Below are 5,522 nucleotides of genomic sequence, written 5' to 3'. Positions count from 1 at the left end.
CGGCAACAGAACGGCCAAAAGTGCAATAAAAAAAATTCAGAATATACTTTTTGCACCTATATTCCCCACAATTAATTGGGACTTTGTGCTACTCTACTTGTTTATTTCACTTTATTAATATATAGTTTTTGAAGTCACTTCATTGGCATTTTAGTTAATCAATTACTGTTTTGTACAGGTTTGTCACTGATGATCATTTATTTATTTGTGTATATATCAAATTTTGTATGCGCTTTCAATTTTTTATGCACTTAAATTGGGTATATCAATTAGGAGACCCTTAGTTTGCTAACATTAATATTTGATACATCATTTTTTTATTTTTTTATTGCACTTTTGGCCGTTCTGTTGCCGTATGTTGGCCTAAATATCTATAAAAAGATGTTCCTTAAATAAACTTCCAATATACAGCATCAGCTGGGAGAATGTGAAATATCCCTGTATCAGTGGTGTAAGAACATCCATAACAGCCTTTGCAACTGCCATGGGGCCTGAAGGTGGAAGGGAGCCCCATTGGTAGGGCTGTTGGAGTATTTTAAACATAGAAAATCTGTTTGCATGTGAAGAGATCATTGTCTCTAGTCACTGATCCCCTGTGCAGTATGGAGAATGTGTTTAGCTGCCTTACCATTGTAGATGTGTTGCCCTCAGAGCTTCTGGTCATCCAGGCCAGCACTGAAATCAACAATATATGCCTAACGCATAATGGTCTTCCTCAGGCTGTAAAAATCTCTGAGTGTCCCCTCAGATAAAAATTGACAGCCGTTTGAAGCTCTGCAAAAGCAACCTAGCAGCCTAAAGATTTTTTAGGGTAATTTTGTGCAACAGTACTAATAAATATGTCATAATATAAAATATACTGATAGTCACTATTATTATTACTACAACTCTTGTTTTTTCTAACTTACTTCTACACCACCTCTTTCAGTACTTGCTAGACATGTGCACTGCCAAAAAATTTGTTTAGTTTCGTTTCGTTTTAAATTCGTTTTTCAGGATTCGGGTGTGAAAGTCAATTCGGATTCGGCATTCGGATTCGGACGAAATTTGGTAGCGTTAGTACGAACGGTCGTTTCGTTTTCTGTTCTTATTCGTTTCTTATTCGTTTCGTATTCGTTTCGTTCGTTTGCAGCAAAAGTGACATTTGAGGGGGAAAAAAAAATTTTCTCCTTCTCTAATGTCACTTTGCTCCAACGAGCGAAACGAATAAGAAACGAATAAGAACAGAAAACAAAACGAACGTTCGTACTAACGCTACCGAATTTCGGAAATGGAAATTCGGATTCGCTTGCATTCGTTATGTCTGTAATTCGGAATTCGGATACATCCGAATGTCCGAATTTCCGAAAATTCGTCCGAATTTCGATTCGGTACGAAATGAATCGCACATGTCTAGTACTTGCTTGATATAGCATTGGAAGGGTTGGGAGGGTTTAGAATTTACACATTGACACTGAGGTCCTGAGATCTGACTGATGCAAAGCTGAGGATGTAACTGGGAAATGATTGTTAAAAATTAATTCTATGAACTGATCCCCCTTCCCCTCTTCCGTGACCACTTCGGTCTACAGCTCTCCCGATACTTGTCCTCAATTTAGGAATACTTTATGGTATAATCAATGACAGTAGGGAGGTTGATCGGGGGTCCCATGAAAATTTCAATATGGGGCCCCCATGGTCTGTAGTTACACCTCTGCTTTATATACAGTGTATTTACTATTCACTCTGTACCATACACTGAGACAATGGGGTTGATTTACTAACCCTATAAACACACCACGAACATGTATACACCTCTGTAGTGTGTTCCCTCCCAGCATGATCTATGGGTGGAATCTAAACACCTTTGTAGTGTGTACACACCCAGCAGGTGTGTTGTGCAAAGCCAAGCATGAATTGCAAGGTGATGTTGTGTAAATTAGCTCTATGTTGTGTTGCTTGCGTTGATGAATGCAGGAATGTAAATGCATGAGCTAACCATTTTTGTCTAAACTGTGAAGCAGCATTATATATGCATCATGTGCATGATTTTTCCATATATGGCATTAGTGGGTATATGCTTTTAGAGACTTTTTGGTTGATAAATAAGTTTGCTGTGTGAAAATCACACGCACCTGGTGCGTGCGTGTGTTTAGGTTAGTAAATCACCCCCATTGTCTTCATTTTTTTTACAGGACAACTGCCTGATCCGGAGATTGGAGAGATAACAGTACCAGACCTGATAGCGGAAAAAAGAGCCACACTGTCATGCAACCTTTATAATTATATTATTGGTGAACATGAATGTTCATGGCATGTGAAACTGAAATCTACTGGTGATGTAGTTCATGCAGGTTTTGATGGAAAGAAGCACCCAAGCATAAAAAAATGTAAGGCGTCTGACGACCGAAACACCTCCATAGCGTACCTGGCTTTATCACCTGTAGAGGAATCAGATGACGGGTCAGAATTTATCTTGAGAGTGGACCTTCCAGATCGTGTGATAGAGAGAAGTACAGGAATCATACATGTGAAAGGTGAGCAGTTCCTCCATATTGTACCATATAAGAATCATGCAGTGTGGTTGTACTAAATCATTATACAGAGATACGTGTTACTTCAGCTGGGAAATTATAATGATAGAAATTATACCATTTCAGGGTCGTAGATCAGGTAAGGATTAGGGATGAGATTGGATTTGATGCAAGCCCAAACTCATGCAAACCTGGAATTCAGGCAACAGTGCCAGCCCACTTAGCTGCAGCCGGTATATTCTTACCCCGCAGCCACATGTAAGACAATAGAGCGGGATGCTAGTGACATAATTGACCTTATATGGCCACATGGCCATATTTGGTCAATATCACCCCTAGTAGTGGTGACTTTTGCTTTCCAATCAGTTTCTAATAAGACAAAAACTGTCTCCTTAGTGTTCCCCATTTCCTGGTCTTTTCGCTCATATTCACCAATGGTTTCTGACCCATGGTAGCATTGAGAGTCATGAGCAGGCAAACTGTCATAGGCAGGGCTTGAAAAATCCACTCGTCCTCTCGTTTGTGACGAGAGGACCCCTGGAGCCGGACGAGTAGCTTCCTGCCGGCCGTTGTAATTAAACGGCCGGCCCGGAGCTTTACATTCAAGCCATAAGGTGTCTCTAGAGATGCCCGATCTCTTGTATTCAGTGCGTTTTTTTCCCCCTTCCCCGCAGCCGCCACTGCCGGTCTCGAGATCCGATGTGCCCGGTCTGACCGGGACCGACACGGCTACTCTGTGACAAGAAAACAAAGGGAGATCGGTACATGATCTCCCTCTGACCTCCTCTCCGGTCCCTGAATGCAGGAAGTGATGTCTCCATATTTTATATTTTACCAAACATATGGGTAATAATAAATTATAAGATAGCGTAGGGAAACATTTTTTTTTGCGAAATGTACGGTACTTTTTTCATTATATAGTAAAAATACCCCCCCGGTGGTGATTATATACCTCCAAAAAAAAGCTCTATGTGTCCCCAAAAAATGATAACATAACTTGCAAGGCTGTAACCCGGTCATTGACTGACTGGGGTAAGATGTTTGGGATTATAGGGACATCGTGCATAACCATGGTGAGTACCCTGTGGCAATCTCATAGTGCAATGACTTACCCATAGCCTGTAGTGATTGACAGCATGGAGCAAAAGATCTCCTTTGATATGTGACGGTAGAGGAAGCTGCTGATTATTACACAGAGTAGCGGCCAAGTAACCGCTTACAAATGTCATTAAGAAGGTTTTTGTTTTTTTTTAATTACTTTACCGACGTGGATGCAATTAAAAATAAAACATTACTGAATGCATTGTTAATGTTATTTTAAATGTTCATATATGCTTTAATTTTATTTTTAAATAGGTGCAGGAAATCCCCGGCATTCTTTGAGTCCTGATAAAAGGAAGAATGAAGTAGATGAAAGTATAGAGGAAGGAAAGGACCAATGTACAGATTCTCCTAGTGCAGAAAACAGGAGGCCCCAGTCATCTGACCAGCAACAAATATGCAAGCCAGTTCATGAGGAGCAACCTCAATGTCCTGTGACTGTGGAGGAGGAAGACAACAATTACATTATTATAGCAATTAAGAGTTCTTCCTCTAACCCAGAGCCAGGTGATAAGGAGGAATGTATTCATCTTGATAACATGGAGGCAGAAGACCCCATAAAACATTCTCCTGATTCCACACGTGCTGAAGAGAATCCAGAAGGCTCCTCTTTAAGGACTGATAAGGACCATCAAGAAGATCAAATTCCTGAAAGTCAAAAACATGAGAAAGAAGAAAACACTGACAACGCCCAACCGATAGACATTTCCTCCTCTAAACTGGAGGGAGGTGATAAGGAGGAATCAGCTAATCTTGATAACATGGATGCAAAGGACTTGGCACAAAAATCAGAATTGTCTATGAAGATGGAGAAGGAACATAAAGGAGACCAAAGTCCAGCAAGTCAATCCTCCACACAGGAAAAAGACAGTATTAGTTCTTCGTCTACGTCATTGATAGATGAAGAGGAATTATAAAGCTGACCACACACATTACAATCTACCAACAAGTATGTAGTGCAAGGACCGGTCTGATAACATATAGATTGATGGATAGTTGGTGGGTTTCATATCACATAGTTTTGGTAAATCTAAAGTTGATTGTATGAAGGTTGTACAGTTAGATTGTAACGTGATTTAAAGGCTGAGATTGAGCCAAGAACTAAACGAAGACCATTATAAAGATTTACATACCGTGTTTCCCCGAAAATAAGACACTGTCTTATTGTTTTTTGGGCTCAAAAAACACACTGGGTCTTATTTTCAGGGTAGGTCATATTTTTTTTAATGTACAACAATCCAAAGTTAACGCAAATCCAAATTAAATAATCCAAAATGGCAAAGTTAAGAATAGAGTGATCAGGGCAATCAGGGGTGCCGTACCTTTCCAAGAGCAATTTGGTAACCAATCGCTGGCCAGAATGAGTGAAGCGCGCTTTCACTATGGATTCCTCACAGGTGGAGTACATTTGGTATCACTCCGCCTGTGACAGGAGCCGGCACTATAGAGGAGGCATCGGCTTATGCGGCTCTGCTCCCTCCGCTGCCTCCTCGCTTCCTCTAGCACTGGCTTCATTGGCACCGCTGATTCTCTCCCGCCTCTCCCGCGGCTCTTCAAGTTCCCCCTTATGCCACCACCGTCCCTGGGAATGGTCACAACTAGGTCTTATTTTCGGGGTAGGTCTTATATTTTAGCATTTCCTAAAAATAGTACTAGGTCTTAATTTCGGGGTAGGTCTTATTTTCAGGGAAACAGGGTATTACCAAAGTGGAACATTATACATTCATGGACTTTTACCAGACTTTAGCAATTCCAAACTCCCTTTTATGTATGTAGCTAATTGATATCTTTCAAAGAAACTGATCATAAACTAGCCAATGACACAAAAATTATACATACAAAAAAAGAGAACATAGAAATATTCACATATTTAAGAAAAATAAGAAAACAATGAGCTGTTAGTGATCA

This window comes from Nanorana parkeri, unplaced genomic scaffold (assembly GCF_000935625.1).
Source record: "Nanorana parkeri isolate BGI_ZX_2015 unplaced genomic scaffold, ASM93562v1 scaffold1327, whole genome shotgun sequence".
In the NCBI taxonomy this organism is placed as follows: domain Eukaryota; kingdom Metazoa; phylum Chordata; class Amphibia; order Anura; family Dicroglossidae; genus Nanorana; species Nanorana parkeri.
Note: the sequence above shows the minus strand (reverse complement) of the source record.